Genomic DNA, 23264 nt, shown 5'->3' on the forward strand with positions numbered 1-23264 from the left:
AAACTATCCTCACTAATCATATTTCAATTAAGGCAGAATGTTGAGGAGTTCAGGCTATTGGAAGACCACGGGCAGTAGGTATGATGGAAAACATGCAAGTTGGCCCCACATGGCCTGAGACTTGCCCCCACCAGACAGCACACTCACGTGTGACCTGGAAATAATCCCTTAAAACTTCCAAATCTCCAAATACACTAGAAATACCTCCCTCCATACCATGAAAGATTAATGTGAATATCAGATGGTATTAAGACCTTAAAAGCAATTTGTAAAATATAAAGTGATGACTAATTTTAGGACATCATCGTTAAAATAACACTGAAGAATAGTGTTGGGCTTTATTAGGACTGTGCTCTTGAGTGTCTCATTAACTGCAGTTTGAAGAAGATGGCTTTAGGATTGAAGGAGCTTAACTCCACCAGGAGAAATATTTGATCTCTTTCTTTCTCTCCTCCCCCTCCTCCCCTTCATCTCCTTCTTCTCTTTCTCCTTGTAGGAAGGAAAAATTCTTTCTCTACTCTTCAAGGTCTTCCAGCTGGAAAAAGAATGACATTTACATGAAATAGGTTAATAGGAGAAAAAAAAACCCACATTTTATTACATGCCCACAGAGGTTCAATAATGAGATTGAGACCTAAAGAAATGGCCAAAGTAGACAGCTTTTATAGTTTTTATACAAAAGAATAATAACATGAGGCATTACCAGGATAAAGAAAACAGATGTTTGGAAACTTTAATCAGTAAGGAATTCTAAGCAGAATTTGGGCAGAGGTAGTAGATCAGAAAAAAAATAACAAGGTATGTTTCTATATCTTTCTTGGCCTAGAAGCTCCTGTCTCTGGTGATAAGGATGTCTTTTTATTTCTTTACACAGGGCAGGTACCTTTCACATGGGGCATCTACCTCCTGGTTAAGGGGGGATGGAGGAGGGCCTGAGTGTCCTTGCTGTTTCTTGAGTAACTTACTTAAAATAATCAATATGCCAAAATGTCACATTTTGGGGTGGCCTGCCCTTGGTCCCTACATCCTTCTCCTTCTTTTTCTTAAAATCACATTGCTGTAAGATCCTCACCGTAAAACCTCTGAAAATATCCTGACAAACCCATGACATGGATTAGGAACAAAAAACATCATATGGTAGGCCAAGCTCGCTTTTCTTCTGGATTCTGCCCTCAGACACACCTGCAGAGCTCTCACCCCATGCCCTCCTCTGGGCAGTGGACTGGACAGACAGATGAGGAGGGAGGACTCCGCACACACTTAGGAAGCACTTCATGTGGCACAAGAGCAAAGCAGCCCAGAAGGAAGCTGAGAAAAGAGGCTCTGTTAGGCACCATCTTCTCACCAAAGTGGGCTCTCTGGTTAACAGAGAAGAAAGATGTAAGAGAACAGTCCATGGCTGGTCTTGGTGCACCAGAGGGTGTAGATGCTTTCTGGGAGGTTTTGGTAGAGGGTTGGTACACCAATGCCATTGCCTACAAATTTAAGTATGAAATGTAGTATTCCAGGCTCTCTCTAGTTGGTACATAATCTATTTTGGAGATGCTAATGTTGTCTCTGGTGTGAGGAGAGAGAAGTCTGACTATTATAGATATAATTCCTACCTTCAAATAAAAGAAAACTGTCATTTTCTGGCTGAAAGATGGGTAAAGAAGGAACCACAGACATGTTAACATGTCAACTGCTCAGTGTCTCTATTCAAGCTTCCAGTATTAGAGTAATTGAGCCTAAACAGATGGTTCTGTCCTTATTTTCTACAGAAGGTATACCTGCTGTCACTGGGAAAGGTCTAGGTGGCACATACAGCCCACTTTTATCTTGCACTCTGGTGGAATGTTCAATAGTTACCTAATGTGAAAAGGATGCAAACCTGCCATCACAGACATGTCATCCTAAGAGCTTCCACATTGAGAAGATTCCCCTATTAACAAATTGTAATCCCAGAAAAATTCTCATTCCTATTGGTCTATCATTCCATCCCTAGCTTCGTAATGGATTCACTTTTCCTGTTTACTTTATTTGTGTGTGAAAATGGTACATCCCACTGGAACATGATATGTGAAAGTTTTACTGTGAAAAGTGAAATGCTCTACGTGAATAGCAGGGAGCATTCTTTCCTCTCAAAAAAAGCAGAACATGGTAATTCCTGTGGTGAAATGAAATTGCCAACCGAGGTGCTCATCACCAGCTGGTTAGCACCCGGGTTAGCTTGGCAAAGTGGTAAACTCCCGACAGCCCAACAACACTGCACTGTCTGCTATAGTCTCTTGCTTTCACCTCATGCTGATTGCACATCATTGGGGCACTGGGCTACAGCTCTATGTGGGGAAAATATAAAGATGTAAGTCTCATCTTCTAATTTCTGGAAACTCACAGTCAAGACAAGTGCAGAGAATTAGACATGTACACAATATGTGTCACATAACATATGATGTTGTTTATATAGGAAATATTATATGGCATATGTAAATGCACATGTCATATTATATAATACATAATATACATGGATTTTGTGTGATGGTTAATTTTGTGTGTTAACATGGCTAGGCCATGGTGCTCAGATGTTTGATCAAACATTATTCTGGGTGGTGGCATTGTTGTCAAACATTGTTCTGTGAGAGTGTCTTTAGATGAGATGAACGTTGATATTGGTGGATTTTAAGTAAAGCAGGCTCCTCTCCGCCATGTGGGTGGGCCTGATCTGATCAACTGAAGGCCTGAAGAGAAGGAAAAGATTGGCTTCCCCTGAGTGAGAGGGACTTCTCTAACCCGTGGCCTCTGTATTTCCTCTGCAACACTAGCTTCCCCAAACTCCACAGCAGACTGCCTTTGGACTAGAGGGGGACTTCGGCTCTCCCATCTCCAGGCTACCGGCTCCCCAGGTCAGCCTCCATGGTCACGTAAGACAGTTCTTTAAAATACATCTACATATACATCCTATTAGTTCCATTTGTGCAGAGCGGCCTGACCGCTGCAGTGTGACAGCGTTGGCAAGCAAAGGGAGATATAAAATGCTATTCAAACAAAGGCAAGGAATCATGTCTTCCTGCATGGCTTTGTCAAGTGCCTCTGTTATGAGGGCGAGTGAACTGGATGGAGGGGTGAGGAGAGATGAGCCTTCCAGCAGAGACAGGGCTCCTGGCCTCTTCATTTACTCAGTTGCTCCTCTGCCTTTCCCTGTGCTCCTTCACTGGCTGAGGCTCAAATGTCATGTTCTTCCCTTTTACAGTGGACTGGCCTTCACCTGCCAGCTGGTGGAAGAGGACAGTGCATGGTGTGTGCACCCATTCTGGCTTAACTGTCTTTCTTAGTTTCCAACAAGTGTCCTCAAGATGCCTTCCTGCATAAAACTCTCCTAGCGGAGGGAGGGTGGTGAGGAGAGCAGATGTGGGTAGAGCCTTGGGATGGGCCCTGCTGAGTGTCCCAACTAAGCCTTGGAGAGGCCGGACCCTCCCAGGAAGGTGAAGGCATCTCCCCCAGATATGTCTTCAGTCTCTACCTCAGCTCGGAGCTGCCAGGCTCCATAGGTCACCAGGAAAGTGACAGTCCCCCTGGCCCTTGGCAAATCAAGAAGGAAGGGCTCAGAGAGGGCTGCATTTCTGTAGCTACCAGGAGAGAACTGACTTCTTAATTGCTCTAAGTATATGCCTGAGGCTTCAGGAGTACCTAGATTTACTGGCTTAGAAGCAAATGGGCATTTTTCTTCCCCTAATATAGTCACAAATAAATTTAAAAATCTTATCAGAGTTCTGTTGTGTTTCCTAACCTGCAAAATTAGGGAACTTTGTTCTTAGATGATCGCAGGGATTCCTTGCATGTTAAGGACGTGGTGTTCTCTGATTGATACTCATGATTTTCCTGGGAGAAACCTAGAGTTAATGGCTTGGGGGCTCTGTGGCTTTGATGAGCTCAAAATCAGATCCCTCTGAAGGCTCTAGAGGAGGCCCCTTCCATTCCTTTCTCCTAGCTTCCAGTGTTTGCTGGCAACCCTGGCATTCCTTGGCTTGCGGATACTCTGCTCCCATCTCCACCTGCCTCATCACATGGCATTCTCCCTGTGGGTGTTGGGTCCCTGTCTCCTCTCATCTTCCAAGGACACCAGTACTGGATTAGTGCAGTCCTAATGTGCTATGACCCCATCTGATCTTGATCCCATCTCTAAAGAACCCATTTTCAAATAAACCCCCACCCACAGTTACTTAGGATGAAGACTTCAACATATCTTTTTGGGGACACAATTCAGCCCACACTGGCATCTCAGTGTCCTTAATGACTGAGGACTTGTCAGCCAGTCTCATCCCTCTCTCCTTCCCAGTGAAGTGCTCTGGGCATCCTAACATACATCTACAAATTTACAAATGACCCTAACCAACCTTGTCAGGAGTGTTTGACCAAGGAATTATTTAAAATTCAGATTTATTACAAAACCTCCTTTGTAGAAATCAGGATAAAGAATCATTTCTCTCTGCTATTTTCACACAACTTGATGACAATAAAAATGCAGCTTATTTCAAATAAAGTAAATGAAGCCAAGCAGGACTTCAACACATCGTAAATATTAGCCAGCCACTTAACTCTGCATGGACTACTCCCTCATTTGATTTTCTTAAATAATTCTTTCAATGCCCCAATAGGTTAGAAAAGACCCTTATCTCATTATAACTGTTAGTTAATACAAAACAAACCATCAAACAACAACAACAACAACAACAACAAAAAAGTCCGTTAGCTCCCAAAGTAGAAACCTATGTGAATAGGGGACATTTAAATTTGCAAAGTGTAATGAAGGATCACAAGTTAAAACTGATTTGGAGGCAGCCCAGGTGGCTCAGCGGTTTGGTGCCACCTTAAGTCCAGGGCCTGATCCTGGAAACCCGGATCGAGTCCCACATCGGGCTCCCTGCATGGAGCCTGCTTCTCCCTCTGCTTGTGTCTCTGCCTCCCCCCCCCCCGTGTGTGTGTGTGTGCGTGTGTGTGTCTCATGAATAAATAAATAAAAATCTTTAAAAAAAAGCGATTTAGAAAAATCAGGAATGCCAGCTGTGGTTCACAGTCTTCCCTGAAATTTCAACTGCTTCGCTTCAGTTCAGCTGCCTGCAGCATTTGCAGGCGGAGCTTCCTTGAACTGTGAAGGCTTCAGAGCCCCAGCCAACAGTGGCCACCAGTCGTAGCCACTAGCTATCGCTAATAGTGTTTGGGAGGCAGCCTTTCTCTGAGGGTTCTGGAACACCAGGCACTGCTGACTCACTCACCAGTAGAAGGCTGGTGGTCTCCTAGCTGACCATTGTGGGAGAGAACAGCAGGCGCTGGCTACCCTGCTTCCCTACAGGGATAGATGTGGCCTCTGCTATCTCCCACTGACAGAGGCCAGGCGTGGGTGGTGGTCAGACTGGCAAGTGGTGTGCTCTGTATCCCTAATTCACAAGCTGTCCTTGGAAAAATATTTTGACATCATTGCTGACGCTCTAATGCAAGCCTCATCTCAGTGTTTTGCCTTGGCAGGTGACGTTGACCCTTTTTACACATCCCTGGAAAATGGAAGTTATTTGACAAGAGCAGAAAAGGAAGCAGAATGTAAATGGTAGGCTTTGATAGATGAAACAGATAAAAGGATATGGTTTGACATTCTTTAAGATGGATCTTGATAATAATAGATAAATCTCCAAAGGGGCTCTTAAGAAATTTATACTCCTTAGGAAACCTACAGACACAACTGGAAGAGATGAGGTCTCGTGAGTCTCTCCCCATGTTTTCCTGAGCATTTAGGCATGGTCTACACACGTGATTGCAGGTGATCTCTGTGTCTAGAAGAGCAGATGCCAAAAATTCAACGTTGAACATGATCATCTAATATTTTTTGTTAAGACCATATCTATTTTTTTTAAAAAAACACCAGTGATGGGTCATTGATCCCACAGTTCTGAAGAACAAATACCATGTCAGGAAAAAGTACATGTTATAGGAGTTCAATTTATGGGAAATCTGGGGTGTTCAGTGAGTCAGAGAAAGGGAAAAAGTGTGAGAAAAGCAAACTGCTATAACGAGAATACAGAATTGACTATAAAAATTCTTTTATCAAGAGTCCAATTCTTAAATGCAGCTTTTTAAAAATTTTTATTCATTTATTCATGAGAGACACAGACAGAAAGGCAGAGACACAGGCAGAGGGAGAAGCAGGTTCCATGCAGGGAACCAGACGCGGGACTCGATCCTGGGTTCCCAGGATCATGTCCTGGGCTGAAGGTGACGCTAAACCACTGAGCCACCCAGGCTGCCCTTAAATGCAGCTTTTTAAGAAGTGTTGAATCATGCCTCTGGAAATCAGTGAGACAGCACTTTTTTGTGAAGTTCATGAGTGTGTATGTGTGACCTTCTCCCATAAATAACACAAGATCACGGAGACGGTTGCCTCGTCCCCACTTCTCACGGCCTCTGCTTGCAGCCCCGACAACCACCTCCCGGTGACGTGCTCCCATTCTCAGGCTGGCACTGGGGTCGTTGACACTGTTCTTACAGGTACTAAACTTATTTCCAATATGTTATTCTTCCCTTAATTTTCGCCTCGAATACCCAGGTATTCTGTAATCTCTGCCACATTTTATTTCCACATAAAAATAGTAGGCAAAATATTCCCAATCTCCCTAATCTGGAATCCGATCAGCATTACTTCATTTCTTACTCAAACCTCTTCACTGCACAGATATTTAAAAGAAGGCAAATCCTACAGCATTCATGGGGTGTTTAAGGTTTTACTGTGATACGGAGCCCATGTATCCCCAGAGATGGTTCCAGTGAAGATGAGAAATGGAGAAGAGCATTTCCTTAGGGCTGGATGGGCTGGACTCCAGGGCCCAGCCTCTGCACCAGAGCCCATGCCCTACACTGCTTCCCGTAACCTGCCAAATACACGGGCAGGTGCAGGTGTCTTGGGTCTCCCAATGACAGACACACGGCGGGTACACCATGGACACATTATTTGCTGTGTTTTCTTTGATCACAGAAGCAAGACGGTCAAACCAGGCTTGATCACATCACCTGACACGAATCCATTCCCCGGGTGCCCCAGGCCAGGGTCCTTTCTGGAATGAATGCACTGCACCCGATGACAACGACTCAGGAATGATCTCCATGCACCATCCCGAATGAGAGACTACTGCAAGCCCTGCTGCACACCCAGTGCAGAGCCTCAATTCACACTGCTTCTGCATTAGCACTCAGGTCTTTCCTGCTGCAAATCTGAACCAACATTCCCGAGAGACACATTTGCAGGCCTTCCTCTTCCCGATCTCGTTTGGGTTGTGTGACATTTGGAGGTTCCGTGGCCTTTCTGGTCTTATCTCCCTATGGTTTAAGGTAGGTGCATGCATCACACGATTGTTCTGAGTGTAAAATAGAGAATGTATGAGAGAGGTCTTGTTTAAAATTTTTATTTATTTATTTATTTATTTATGATAGTCACACACAGAGAGAGAGAGAGGCAGAGACACAGGCAGAGGGAGAAGCAGGCTCCATGCACCGGGAGCCCGACGTGGGACTCAATCCCGGGTCTCCAGGATCACGCCCTGGGCCAAAGGCAGGCGCCAAGCCGCTGCGCCACCCAGGGATCCCCGAGAGGTCTTGTTCAATGTAAACTGTAAGATCATTGGTCTCTTGCTTCCTTTTTTTATCTCACTCAAAGTTGTCCATCCAAGACCTCAGACGTGTCAGCCTCAGATGTGGAGAGAGGTGAATGGAGCAGCTCCGTGTCTCTGCATTTTCCTAGTCACTGTGGTGAGTTCTCTCCCGGCCCTTTGGCTCTGGCACTGTGTTGACAGTGGTCGGCGTGCAGGTTCCCAAGTCTTTCACAAAAGTGAAGACAGAGGTTTGGACAAACACCATTGGCTCTACCCAGCCCCTGCCAGAAAATGGGAGTCTGGGAAGCAAGCACATCCAGGCAGATACCTGCCACCTTGTCACTCTCACTCAGATGAGAATCCCCCTCCAGATGTGTCCAGAGGGTCTTGAGTGACTAGGAACTGGTCAATCAATCCATCTCTGTCTTCTATGGAAATTTCTGGTATTCCATTAGAAGCTTTCGAAATTCAAGAGAGTAGACAGGAGTATGTCCAGACGTAACATTTGACCTCTACTTAGAAAGCGGGGTTCTTGGGTGTCTCCTCTCCTTTCTGTAGGTACCTGGCATCCTGGACGGGAGGCACCCATTGCGAGTGTGTACAAGTGTCCTGGCCCCAGGTGTGCTCTCACCCAGGCAGCAAGAGTACTCTTCAGATGCAGTGGCTCCCTTATGGCCGGGCATGTGGGAGTCTCCACAGCTACTCCGTGAAGAGTGAGATGAAATAGGCCACTGCTGTTCAGTGCCATTTCTAGCTCCTACTGCCCAACGCTTGGGTTGTAAAATAGAGCCAGGAAGCCATTCAGGAGGTGGGCCTTGCGCCTATCCTTACCAGGTGAAACCATGCACCCACTAGACCAAACTCAAATATTCCAGGGTTCCTGCACAGTATTGGGCGTTTGCCCCCTGAGAGCCTTAGCAACTAAGTGGGTTCAGCCAGGGTTTGTTTTCTGCTACCAGCACCAGTCAAAATTCCTTGTAAACAACATACACAAGCATTCCCCTTTGTCTTTAAAACCCCCTGACTTTTGCTCCCCAGGAGGATTTAATTCTGAGTTGCTGCCTGAACCTGTGCACCTCGAATTGCAATTCTGAGACCCTTTAGGAAAAGTCTCTTTTATTTCACTCTGAAACTTGCAGCCATTCTCCTGGGGCAGAGGCTTCACTCTGTGGTCCTGACCACGTGTGGGTGCAGAAATGGAGCACGTTTAAGGCATTAGATTATGGACTAGCATAGGTCAGAACCCGGTACAAGTCATACACTAGGCTGGTTTTGTGAGGCTCTTGTCGCCGGTACACATGCGTGATGCATGCGTGTACATGTGACAGTGAGTTGGCTGGGCACTAGCTGGATGTTTCTGGCATCACGTGTCCCAAGATAGCAACCACCTTGCGCAGTAACAGTGAACAAGGGGGGTGGGCTACACAGCATCCCGTCATAGTGGATCAGGTCCTGAGATTCTGGGCTTCGCCCTCCACACTCTGTGGCCCCAGCTCCCAGGCGCACAGTGGCATTCTTCTCAACATTCTGGAAACTGGGCGCATCCTACAGTGGATTTGTACAGTTTAAGTAGTTCTCTTCTGTTTGTACTCTGGAAAGTCAATAGAATGTTTCAGAATCGTTGCCCTCTGAAAATCTACAAAGCCAAGTGTGTACTCCCAGGCATTGAACATTAGGAGATAAAATGAATCCCAACGTGAAATAAATTCTACTTACCCCACAGGGAGAGAAACAGAGTGTCCTGCTCCAGGGATTCAAACCGTATTATCCATTTCAAAGGAGGATGCAGGTGGCCACCTATCCCTCTGCCCTGACAAGGAAGTCCAGGGAGCTCTAGAGCACTGTTCTGGAAGATCAAGATTCTGAAAATCCAGCTCTCCTCATGCCCCTGTGGCTTATACAGGGCACTTGTAGTTCAGTTCAATTCTATTTCAGCCTCTTCCTTTCTAAATGAGAGAACTCATTCAAGTGACTAGTTTCCTATGGTTGGAAATGCACTTTATTTACTTCATGGTTAATGACACAATGGCTAACTTGGTGTATAGTCATTGTTTTCTTGTTTTTTCTTTCTTTTTTTAATATATATATATATATTTTTATTTAGTCAAGAAAGACGGAAAGAGAGAGGCAGAAACACAGACGGAGAAGCAAGTTCCCTGCAGGGAGCCTGATGCAGAACTCGATCCCAGGACCTCAGGATGATGCTCAACCTCTGAGCCACCCAGGTGCCCCTTATCTTTATTTTCTTAAAGATTTTATTTACTTATGTGAGGGAGAGAGAGAGAGCAAACAGAAGCAGGGGGGAAGGAGCAGAGGGAGAGGGAGAAGCAGATACCCCACCAAGCAGGGACCCCGAGATCATGAGCTGAGCCCAAGTCACTTTACCGACTGAGCCCAAGTCACTTTACCAGGCACTCCTGTTTTATTATTAAAATTGCTTTAAAGATTGCTTTAGGACCAGTCCTGAGACAGGGAGCTGCTGGATCAAGTTTAAAGTTCTTTATTCATGTTGCCAAGCTAGCTTTGAAAAATGATATGCCGATTATAAATTCTAGCAGGGTGTGATTATACCAGCCTCACAATCAACTCATCAGCATTATTTATTTGGCTAATTTGAAAAGCATAACATATTGCAACACAGCTTTCTTCTGCACATTGATTGTTCCTTGGTTTGGCGTATTTCACATATGTGGCTTTACTCGCTGTACTGGTGTGTACTGGAGGCCCTCGGGCTATAGGATTGAACAGAGTAGATATAACTTTTACCTCTGGGTCAGTCTCGGTCCCTGGGAAGCTGAAGTGAGGATGAATCTGGAAGTCAAAGGGTGTGCGGGGGATGCCTATGAGGGCCAGAGGGAGAAGGAAGCAGGAGGGGAGAGGGGAGGACCAGGCAGGAGGAGCCTCGGAAGGCTGGCAGCCAGGAGGGGGTCCCAGAGCAAAGGGTGATCTTAAGGAGAGACCTGTTGTGTCAGGGTAGGGTGTCCCCTCCAGCACTCCTCCATTTGTCACCGTGTAACTGCAGCCTGGGGGAGGAGGAGGCATGAAGGAGGCACTGGGAGGCTGTCTGTCTGCTGTCTGCGACAGAGAGAAGAGGGAAGTGCCTCCCTGGCAGCCATTCCTCATGGAGAGTTAATGCTCAAGAGACTTTGACTTATATAGGAACTCAATAAATACATATTAATTAGCCGGGTTACTTACTGGAATCTGATGGTTTCAGAAGAATTGCATGGGTTTTTATATTGCATGGAATTTTCTGGAAGTATTTTATATGCATGTTTGCAAATCTGATTATGGATATTTGGTTTTGTGCTTTGAAAACTTGAAAATATTTTCTGATATGTAAAGCATACAGGCATATCTCCTGGGTCCTATGTAATTATGCCTTTTACAAAAGTTACAAGGGCAATCCATGGATACATTTTCTTTTCTTAAATAACAATTACAGTGTCATAGCTGACACTATAGTCCCCTTTAAAGACCACTCAGAGTGCTACCTCATTCTCTCTCTGCCAATATTATTACTATATGGTTGATAAACGTCCAGTCTTTTTTCTGTGTATTGATGCACATGTATACATATAAAAATATACAGTATTATTTGTGAGCTCCCATGGGTGGCATAGTTTCTTTGACCATTTGTCTATTGATGGGAATTTGGAACATTCCCAATCTTTCAGGAATAAAAACCTTGTCTCAAAGCAACCCTGTCCTGACATCTCTCCCTAACCCCACCACCCCCTTTATTTTACTTAGAGTCCTCACCACTGTCCGACCTTACAGCACGTATGTATCAGTTTACTCCATTACTGCCTATCTTCACCCATTTGAACGCAAGCCCCCACACCGGTGGAGGGTTGTGTGGTTTGAATGGAGAAAAAAACGATGGCCCTGCTGGCAGCCCGACTGGGATGTTTCTATCTGGACCATAAATAATGCTCAGGATGGCTACCCCATAACCCCGTTGGAAGGACACAGTTCAGTCAACCCTGCAGCCCCAAGAATGACCAAAGTTTGCTGTCATCCTGTCTGACCTTTCTGCCTGCCGTGAGCCAAGGCTGCTCTTATCAATGTCAACTCAGCTCCACTTTAGTCCTCCCGGCTTGGAGATAAAAATAATTAAGATCCAAATCACTCAATTGCCTTTGTTTCACAAGAGCATCTGGCCCTAGCTTGCTTCCTCACCAGTCCAAGCCCAGACCCACAAGGGACCTGGACCCTCTGCTCTGCTCACTGCATTTAAGGGGTGCCTTTCCCCTTGGTGCAGAGGCAGAACGGCAGGCGGTGTTAGCACAGGTTTCCAGTGACTAGCAACATCCCAGGGCCCAGGATGGTTCTGGGGACATGCTTGGCACTTTGCAAATATTCTTTGAATGGATAAATGTATACACATCAGGATGTTTAAAACTCCTGGACCACAGGTCAGAGGGGTTTTACACTATGGGAAATATTTCCAAATTACTCTCCGAGGTGGCTATGAAGACTCAAGTGTTTGTGAATAGCAATTTCCCTTCACATCCACTGACCCACATTATTATTAGATTTTCTAGATTGTCCAATCTAATGGGAACAAATCAATCTTGTTTTGTTTACTTTTCCCCAGTGAGAATCACCTGACGGGTAGTTTTTGATCACTTGCATTTCTGCTTATTGGAATTGTCAGTTCATATGCTTTCTTGTTTTTCCCATTGTGTTCCTTCTGTTTTTCTTATGTGTCTGTTGTAATCCCATTTTGTGACCCTCTGGACTGTACATCTGTTGCAAATATGACTCAATGTGTCACGTGACTTTTATTCATCATTTTTTGCTGTGTTCATTTATTTAAACAAATTTAGCTCTGATGGAGGCTGGGTTTCCAGAGATAAGAATTCCTGTGCTTGGTTTCTTCAGAAAGTGCTCCCCAGGGAGAGGGGGACCCGGTGGGGAATGTGTGTGACTTCGGATGAGGCCGGCTCCTGAAGATCCCTCCCTGCAGAGAGCGTCATCAACCCCCCAGGCACCTGTCTGCCCTGGAGTGAAGGGGCTGCGTGCTCACGGTTCTGCCAGCCAAAGTCAGGACAGAGCAAGTGCCCGCACTTGTGCGGTAGCCTGTGTGTGCTGGCGCTGTTATCTGGGAGCCCAGGGACGATGGACAGGATTCAAGGGCATCCAGGCAATTTCTATTTTGGTGAAGTTTGCTAGGTGAGACTTTTCCTGGCAGATCTGATCATTTATTCCAATAACAGCTCTGAGTCACCCTTTGCCTCTTGCTGCTACATTTGTTTATTGTCTGTCTGCTTAGCCCTTGCACTTCAAATTCTGACAAATAACAGTACGCCCTGCTGTCCTCTTATTAGCTTTCACGGGTGCGTGGTCATGTTTGGCCCTCAGGTCAGTGTGAGGCTCTGCCTGCTTCCCCTCACAACCTGGCTGCACTTCTCCCTGATGGAAGAGAGCTTACAGAAAGTTCTGGAACAATAAGAAGGCTGAAATGCTGCCAATCTTCCATTTTTTTCAAGGGCAATATTTTAAAATTGCTTCTGTCCAAATCAAATGCATTAATTTTTCTGTGACATGGCTGAAATGGATTTTTACTTATTTGATATACTTTGCGCACATGTTTAATTTAATATGAAATAAACCAATACACCCATTTAAAATATTAATTTTTCCCTTTCTCTATTGTCCCAGAACAATTTTATGTAAGGTCTTCACACTGAAGCACTGTCTCCAGCATCACAAGAAATATGGCCTGTGTCATCAGAAACAGATTTCCAGAACACATTGTATCAGTTCTATTTAAAGGCTCTGAGACAGCCTTTCAGAATTCACTTGGTTGTTGACATACCTCCATTTCACAAATAAGGAAACCAACTTCTGCAGAGCGGCGAGGCTTCTCCAGACGTAGGTGTACCTCGAGGACTTGCTTCCAATTCTGGTCCCTGTGACTCCACAGCCACATTCACAGCCACCCAGGTAACGACTCCCTATGTCTTAGTCTTCTTTCTGTCAAAACACTCTGATTGTGTCTTCCTGATGAATCTGGAAACGCTTCCCTAATGTTCCATGAAAAATCATACCCAAACTAAGTGGAATCCATCTTTTAATCTGCTAAAAACTGACATCATCATATTTAGCTTTCGTACCTAGAAAGTGGGATGTCGATCTCTGTATTCAAGGCTTTTATATTCCCCAATAAACTTCGGTCACTTGTTGTATAAAGGTCATGTATCCTTTCTTAAATTTGTTTCTGAATATTTTATGTTTTACTTTCTATTGTAAATAGAGATTCCTTATAAATGATTCATTCGAGGTTTCTGATGGTATGGAAGAGTGTAATTGATTCTAGGTATATTTATTTTATATCCTGCTAAACCATAAAATTTTTATTAGGTCTAAAGTTTCCTAACAGAAATATGTAAACTTTCCAAGGGTGTGATTATATTTATCATGATACTTTTTTAATCTCAAATTTTTAATCTTATATTTGTTTCTTGCAGCCACAGGAGCATAAAGCAGAAAAATACAACAAGATCTCCTGCAGCCCATTCTAGAGCCTGAATCATGTCCAGGGATTAAGGGATGTCACAGGGATCTCACAACAGGGATGGGAGTTCAGGCCTCATGGGAATCAGAATCCGAACCCCAGTGTGATAGGAAGGAACATGTCCCCCAAAGATATCCAGGTCCTAATACCCAAAATCTGAGAAGGTTACCTTACATGGAAAAAGCTTCTTTGTAGATGTGCTTCAGTTAGGGATATTGAAATGGGGGATTATTCTGCATTATCCTGCTGGGCCCTAAATATAATTGGAGGCATACATAGGGGCCAAGGGCTGGCCATTCAAAATGTGTTGCTTTGGAATGTTGATTATTTTAAATAAAAGTTACTTAAGAAACAGCCAGTACAAGGACACTCAGGCCCTCCTCTGTCCCCCTGAGAGCAGGAGGTAAATCTCCCAGGCAAAATGCACCCTCTCTGCACAAAAAACTAAAAACATATAGGAATTTCTAAGCCAAGAAACCTATAGCAATAAACCCTGTTACTTTTTTCCTAATCTGCTACCTCTGCCCAAATTCTGCTTAGAATTCCTTACTAGTTAAAGCACCCAAACACCTGTTTTCTTTATCCTGTTAATTCCTCACCTAGTTATTATCTATTTGTCTAAGAAATATAAAAACTTCCTGCCTTGGCCATTTCTTTAGGTCTCAATTTCATTATTAGACCTCCGTGGAACATAATAAAACTTTGGGTTTTTTTTTTCCTCCTGTTAACCTAACTCATGTGAATGTCCTTCTTCATTCGGCTGGAAGACTTTGAAGGGTAGAGGAAGAATTTTTTTCTTCCCTGCAGATAAAGAAGAGGGTTGAAAGGAGCATTCTATGAACAGAAGGGAGGAGAGCCAGATAACGGAAGCAGAAGGAAAGAGAGTTAAGTCTGCTGTCGGCCACGAAGGTGAAGGTAGAGGAGGGCGAGGAGCCAGGCAATGTAGGGAAAGCGTCTCCAGAGGTGGGAATAGACAGGAAACTAGATTATCCCCTAGAGCCTCCAGACAGCACACACCAGGCTGACACCTGGGGTTCCCCCATAAAACCCATTTTGAATTTGTGACTTCCAGAACTACAAAAGAATGAATCTGTTACCAAGTCTTTCATAACTTGTCACAGCTGCCACAGAAAGCTAACACACAGAGGACCAAGGTCCCTGCAGCTTTTCCTTGGGGCTTCCCTCAGGCTGCTCTGCTGCCCACTGAGCCTGCTGTCCATCCTCATGCAGCCCCCTGTGTGGATTTGCTTGCCAAAATTCTTCATTTACCTCTTTCCATCTATTCAGCTTCTGGCCCTCTTATTAATTCAGCCATGAGCACTAAAGATATTAACTCAAATTTATGAGACAAGAATTTCTTCTCACTCAATTTTAAGGCCAGGCCTTAGGCCTCAGTAGTAGGTCGACTGGCATCTTCGCTGCCTTGGGTTAGGTCCAAAACCAAAACTGGCCACTGTGACTCCTTGGACCAGGACTATGCACAAAACTGATTTCCTATTTTGGAAGGAACTATGAGAGGAAAATTTATGTCATCTCTAGACTGGTCATTTTTTATGTTTTAGGTGCTAAGGAATTGTCCAAAACTTCCCCCAAATATTAAGTAAGATTAGGAGAGAGAATTTACAAACAACTGACTTAAACTGGCTTAAGTAAAACTGGGAATTTCCTCCCTGGGTGAATTCAAGGACACCTGGAGAGCTGAGGACAGTGGTGAGATGTGTCACAGGAGGAGCTCTGAGCTCTCCACTAGACCCTTCTGCTTCTCCCTGATGTCATGTCCTCATTAACACAGTTCTTCAAGTGGCCAGGTGACGTCATCTCCAAAAGCCTCCTAGTTTAAACCTTTCAAATTCAGCCACAGAAGAGGGATCCACCTCCTGGCAGGTATCAACTCCCAGATTTAAAAGAAGGAAGAGCAGGAGAGGGACAAGGATGAGGAGAGGAAGAGAAAGACAATGGTCAGAAGGCTGGGGTCAAGGAGGAGCACAGGCAGCTATAGAGAACATTCATGGGGGAAGGGGCAGGTATGTGTGGGGGAAGGAGAATACAGGAAGTTTCTAGTTATATTAGGATTCCTAATATATGTCTGTAGTAATTCTAATAGTAACAACAGTCATAATATTAGCAAACACTTACATAAAGGTGACAATAATTATTATTGCTGGTTAAATGAGGAGGGGATTGGGCCTCAGGTTAATTAGCCATCCCAACATCAACTTGTTTGCTTTTGGTGAAGTCGGAATTTGAATCCAGGCCATCCTGTTCCTGAGCATATGCTCTTAACTCTACACCAAGAGCCACTCTCTGTTAGGCCAGCCACAGATTCCTCTCTTCCTATATTAAGTGGTATAATTTTGAATAAGTATTAAAAGATTTCCAATGTCTCTTCAACAGATACTGGAGTCTTTATGGGATCTATTTTGGGGGTGTATCAGGGTTCTCTTTGAGAAACAGAACTAACAGGATTTACAGATATAGATACGTTATATACACAATGTATTATTTTACCTATATAACACATATTATATATAATGGCATACCACATATTATGTCTATATCTCTAAATATAAAATAAGAAATTGACTCACATAACATGGAGGCTGAGAAGTCCCATGAATGATTACCTTCTAAGAATTGATTCAATCAAGGGAAATAATAGTTCTACGGGTTGGAATTTGACCCCTTTTTGGAGATAGACATTGACCTTGTGTCTTCATAAAGCATCTCCAGACATTTCTCTTAATGGAGAGGAGAGCTCAGAGCCTCTGGGCACATAGGTAGGTCAGGAGAAAAAGCTAGGAAAGTAAAACAGCATAGCTATGTGGCATTATTTAACAAAGGGGCAGCACCTTGATGGGCAAGCTTATTTCAGTCTTAAAATAACATAGGAAAATTTCTAAATGATCCATCTGTCACACCGTGGATTACAAATCACAAGTGATTTTCCTTGCTACAGATGAAGATAGAGCTGAGAGGCTAAGTACCCTGTGGAGACACACAGGTCACAGCAGGCTGGTGTTGCCCCTCCCCGAGGACACAGCTAAGGAAAGAGGCTGTGGGATGGAGAAGGGTCCCTATTCGTGAGGAAGAGGGAGCCGCCCGCTGACAAAACCAAGAAACCTACTCCTCAGCATCTCAGCCACAGACCCTAGAACACAGATATTGTGAGAAGCAGGAGGTGGTGATGGACAGCCTTTCCTCATCTCCCCATTAGAGTTCCTATGTCCACTCTCACAGATCCTTCAGGACCACACATATGGGGTGCTGAGAACATGAACACATGTGGGGCCTCCCAGCTGGGGAGGTAGTTAAAGCTTCCTGAGGTACTGGTCCTGCTGGGTCCCCTCTGGCACTCAGAGCAGGACCTTCCACTGTCATCCCAGTAAAGGTGCCCAGGATTGGGCATCCTAACCCTCTCTGCTCAGAAGCACCACATTTTACCAGAAGTCTCCACAAAGAAGAGGGAGCCCAGCAGCAAGATACTAGCAGCCTGTGTGCCGTCGGTGACGGTTCTTCCCAGAAGGGATGTGTGGAGGAGGAAAAGGCTGTACCAGAGTTCTGTGCACTGAATGTCTGCATCCTTCCCAGAATTCATGTGCTAAATCCTAGCCCCTAAGGTGATGGTATCAGGAGGTGGAGGCTTTGGGGAGTGATGGTGTCATGAGGGGGAAGCCCTCATGATGGGTCCATGCTCTTAGAAACGAGACCCCAGAGAGCTCCCTCGCCCCTCCTGCCATCTGAGGACACAGAGAAGGCACCCTCTGTGAGGTAGGAAGGGGGTTCTCAGCAGATACCACCTCTGCCAGTGCCTTGGTTCTGGACTTCCCAGGCTCTAGAACTAGGGGGAAGTAGGTTTCTGCCATTTATAAGCCACCCCAGCCCATGGCAACTTTGTGATAGCAGCAGGAATGGACCGAGACATAGAGGCATCAGCCCACTTTGCTTTGTGAAGGCACGTCAGGCTCTGGAAAGTGTCCCCCTGCCCTTTCTTCCCTCTTACTGTCAGATTCAGTTGTATTAGCATCCTTTGTCTCTTCTCCTCTACCTCTCCAGAAACCAGACTTCCAGAACCTTCAGATGGCAGGGTAAAGCCAAAGCCTCTCTGTTTTCCCACTCATGACAAACAGTTTTGTCTGACTGCAAAGACCACGGTGGCTCCCCAAACAGGAATCACCAGCCGCTTGCTGACTTGGGGCCCTGCAGAGTCCTGTTCCTTTTTCTTTTCTAGAATATTCACGTGGGAGGGCAAGTGAAGGGAAGAAGGTAAAAGCAGAAAGGGTGGGAAATTTTAGTTGTTGCCTTTAAATCCTGAGGCCCCACTTCCTCTCAGCACCACTTTGCAGGTTTGCGGCTCTCACATCTAATTGTGACACGTGTGGAACTACAGTAATCCAAACACAAGTTTACAAGCTCTGAATAAGTTACGTGTTTTACATTTCCCTCACTGAGGAAGCTTATTTCTGGAATTGTCAAAATGCATGCATCCTAGGCTTTTTTTTTCTTTTTTCTTTTTTCATGTTCCCAGACAACCACAGAAGGGAGGCGCATCTGACTGACCCACTGGCTCCCATGGTGGGGGCCCCGTCTCTCAGGGTCGTTCCTGGTGTAATGCTATCAAGTGTGTCACAGCTGATACCAGACTTGAATGATGACGCTCTGGCCAGTGTCCAATCATAGATGAGGGTGGACAGTACAATATTAGCCCATTCTGCCGCTTACTGCTGTAACGACCCCGAGGGCTTAGTGAGAGCAGAATCTGAAGAATACAGCAAGGGGGTGAATCTGAGATGCTGATGTGACCGTTGCTGGGGGGAGAGTGTAAAGGCCCCCAGGCCGGGAAGGAGGAGCCTGGGGGGCGCAGGGAGAGATGTGGGTGCTCTCCTGATGAAAGCACCCCACCGGGTCAGCATAAGCTGCTACCTTTCCAAAAAAGCCTAGATCACATTTCAGGATGTGCCATCCAGGGCCAGGTTTGCTCCCCCAGTGGAAAAGAAGGGGTCCTGGGGGCCCTGGCTTCCCGGGAGTGAGCAGGGTGGGGCCTGGCTCCATGTGTCTATCATGTGCAGCAAGGAGCACTGATGCTCCCTGGGACCAGAGCACCCGTGAGCTCTTCTCCATCCATCATTCATGCCCCCAGCATCCACCCACGTCTCGGCGACCCCAACCCCCAACCCCACCCTGTGGAATCAGGGTGAAGCCATCACACGATTCACTTATGAGGGGATGTGCTCCAGTGAATGCATGGAACACTGGACTGAAAATAACTCGCTTTCAAGTCGTATCCACGAGTGTAGGAGAAACACAGGACATCCTTAGGAAGAATAAACCTTCATCCCCAAGCCCTCACGCACATCTTGTGCTAGGAGAGTGGGGTCAGGCCCCAGTTCAGACCCCACGTAAGACATAGTCATGCCTCCATGGCCTCTTTGCTGTATTCTGCGTGCTTTACGTTTCCAGGTGATTCTGTTTATCCGATTTTGGAGATGGGGTAACCATTTCTGGAAGCTCCAGATCCTAAGTGAAATGCTGCATATTTAAGGAATGCTGTTGGGATAGAAGCCGTGCAACTAAGAAGCGTGCTGTCTGTTCTGAGCTATACAGCTCACATGGCAGGTAACTATCACGCGGAAGGGGTGGCGGAGTACAGCGCATGTGCTCACCCCCACCCGCTCCCCTTTGGGCTGCAGCCTGGGCTCAGCCGCAGATCTGGGCAGCTTCCTTAACCTGTCAGCTTGCTCATCCGCTCTTAAAGTGATGGATGGGGAAAATTCTGCCTATGCTAAATAAGACCCCTTTGCCATTACTAATAATATCACAGTGATTCAGAACATGAAGCCATTAGAACAGTAATAAAAAGAGAGACTGTCATTATTTCAACCACAGAGCAGAAAACGAGGGTATCTTCCATAATTATGGACATTTGTAGCTGTGGGGCTCCAGCTAGGAGGGGAGAGCCGAGAAGACTGCCCTGCCGGACTCTGGTGTGGGACGCGGCAGGCCACCACGACGGCCAGGGGTGCGGGCACTGTTTGGTCCTGAGAAATAGGTATAGGTTTGGTCCTCCCTCGACTGCTCTCCTGGGCCTCTCTGGGAAGGAGGGCACTTCATATCTACCTTTCTACTCCATTTCTATTCATCAGACCACCTGTGCTGTGGCTCTGCTTCCATGGACCTCTACAAACCCTGAGTCCTACAAAACATCCCTTTATATTTGCAATTTGGATGACTAGCAGCCATGATCAAATCTGATTATCAAGGCTCTGTTTACATTTCTATTATCAAGGTGCAATTTGATTCAGGAGAAAGGTCCTCTTTTCATTTAATCCACTGGTGGCATTTGTGTAGTGTTTTGACTTAAGAGTATTGTTTAACATGAGAGACTCTTAACTCTGGGAAATGAACAAAGGGTGGTAGAAGGGGAGGTGGGCAAAGGGATGGGGTAACTGGGTGACAGGCACTGAGAAGGACACTTGATGGGATGAGCACTGGGTGTACACTATATGTTGGTAAATCGAACTTCAATAAAAAAATAAAAAATAAAATAAAAAATAAATATCCATGGAAAAACACTTAAAAAAAAGAAAAACATTGGAACACTTACTATATTACTGCCCCCAAATAAAAATATTCATGTGAATTACATCAAAAAGAGTATTGTTTAAAAGACAGCTTTACATTAAACTACTCAGCTGATACGAAACTAACTTTTTTTTCTTTTCATTTAAACATTAAAGAAAGAATTAACACTAATTCTTTGCAAACTCTTCCAAAAACTAGAACATGGAGTACTTCCAAACTCATTTGCCAAGGCTAGTAATACCTCAATACCAAAATCAAATAAAGGGATGTTACAATGAAAGAAACATAGACCAATATTTCTTATGAATGTAGATGTAAAATTCCTCAATGAAACACTGTCAAACTCTATCCACCAATACTAGAGACCAGACATGCTGATCAGTGGGATTTCACCTAAAATTGTGAGGTTGGATTAAAAACTGAAAGTTAATAGACTAAAGACAAGACCTACATAACTGTTTCATACAGAGAGAAAAATCCAGTGATAAAATTCAACAACTCTTCATGATAAAAAACATTCAAAAACAAAGCACTGAAGGGGAGTCTTCACCTGATAAAGGACATCTATGAAAACCTCATATAACATCACACTTAACAACGAAGCACCGAATGCTTTCCCCTAAAACCAGGACACGACACACATGAGAACCAGAACTGCACTACTTCTGTCCAGCGCTGTACTAGGGAAACTAGCCTGGGCGGTTATATAAGAAAATTGTATATAATGCATGCAAATTAAACAGGAAAAAAATAAGATGGTTTCCCCTTGAAGATGATATAATCTTGTATATACAACATCTGAAAGAATCCAAAAATTATTGGAATAAAAACATTCAGGAAGGTTACAGGCTATATACTCAATACACAAGAATCAATTTTATTTATGTAAAGTAAATAAAAAAAATCTGAACACAATATCAGGAAAAATAATTCCATTTACACTAGCATTAGAAAGAATAAAATACTTAGGAAAATTTTAGGAAAAGTAGAGCAAAACTTACACTCTGTATACTATAAAATACTTTTGAAAGAAATGAAAGTAGACCTAAATAAATGGAAAGATCGTCCATGTTCATGGATCCCATTTAATATTATTAAGATGGCACTACCTCCCAAATTGATCCATAGATTCAACAAACACAAAACCCCTATTTGGATCTCAGCTGACTTTTTTTTTTTTTTCAGAAACTTATGAGCTGATCCTAAAATTCATGTGGAAATTCAAGGCACCCAGGATTGCCAAACCAATCTTGAAAAGAACATCTCCCAATTTCAAAACTTAATACACAGCAAAAATAATGAAGATTGTGTGGTACTGGCATAATGACCAACTTATAGATCAATGAAATAGAATTGAATTAAATATTAAACCTTAATGTTTTTTATCAATTGCTTTCATACAAGGGTACCAGTACAACTTAATGGAGGAAAAAAATCATCTCCAGCAAATGGTTCTAGACAATGGACCTCCATACACAAAAGAATGAATTTGGATCTCTCATATATATATATATATATATATATATATATATATATGTTGTTGTACTGTTACATATATATATATATATATATATCACCCATAAACAAAAATTAACTCAAATTGAATCAAAGCTTTTAATATAAAAGCTAAAGCTACAAAACCCTTAGAATAAGCAGAAACTTGGGTTAGAAATCACAGCAAGAGCAGAAGCAACAGAAGAAAGTTGAGATAAATTGAACCTCGCCAAAATTTAGAAATTTTGTGCCTCAAAAGATATTTATCAATAAAGTAAAAAAAAAAAGAACTGGAATGGAAGAAAATTTTTTGCAATTCATATTCTGATAAGGGATTTGTATCCATAGCACATAAAAACAGAACTCAAAATAAAAAGACAACCTGCTGTAAAAAATGGACAAGATACACAAATAGAAGTTTCTCCCAAAAGATACACAAATGACCAATAAGCACACACAAAAAAAGCTCAACATCATTGCCATCAGAGAAGTGCAAATAAAAGCCACATTGAGATATCACGTTACACCCAAGAATGGCTAGAATCAACAAGTCAGATGATAATGTGCAAGTGAGGATGGGGAGAAAGTGGAACCCTCCCACATTGCCATTGGGAAGGTACAGTGGGGCGACCCCTTTGGAAGACAGCCTGGCAGATTCCTAAAATGCCACTGATAGATACAGACCTAATCAAAATGAAATTATGTGTCCACCCAGAATCTTGTACACCAATGTTCAGCAGCATTATTAATAATAACCAAAAAGTGAAAACAAACTGAATGTCCATCAACTGATGAACTGATAAATCAAATATGGTACAACCAGACAGTAGAATATTATCCAGCAATAAAATAAGAACTGATACATTCCTCAACAGGAATGATCCTTCAAAAGATGCTGAATGAAAGAAGCTAATTTTAAAAGGCCACATATTTTGTGATTCCACTTCTGCAAAATTTCTGGAATTTATCATGATAAAAAGCAGATTCGCAGTTATCCATAGTGGGTTAGGGGAGGTTGGGGGTGAGAAGTCACTGGCATTGCATTTGGTGCTTCT

This window comes from Nyctereutes procyonoides, unplaced genomic scaffold, assembly GCF_905146905.1.
Source record: "Nyctereutes procyonoides isolate TBG_1078 unplaced genomic scaffold, NYPRO_anot_genome, whole genome shotgun sequence".
In the NCBI taxonomy this organism is placed as follows: domain Eukaryota; kingdom Metazoa; phylum Chordata; class Mammalia; order Carnivora; family Canidae; genus Nyctereutes; species Nyctereutes procyonoides.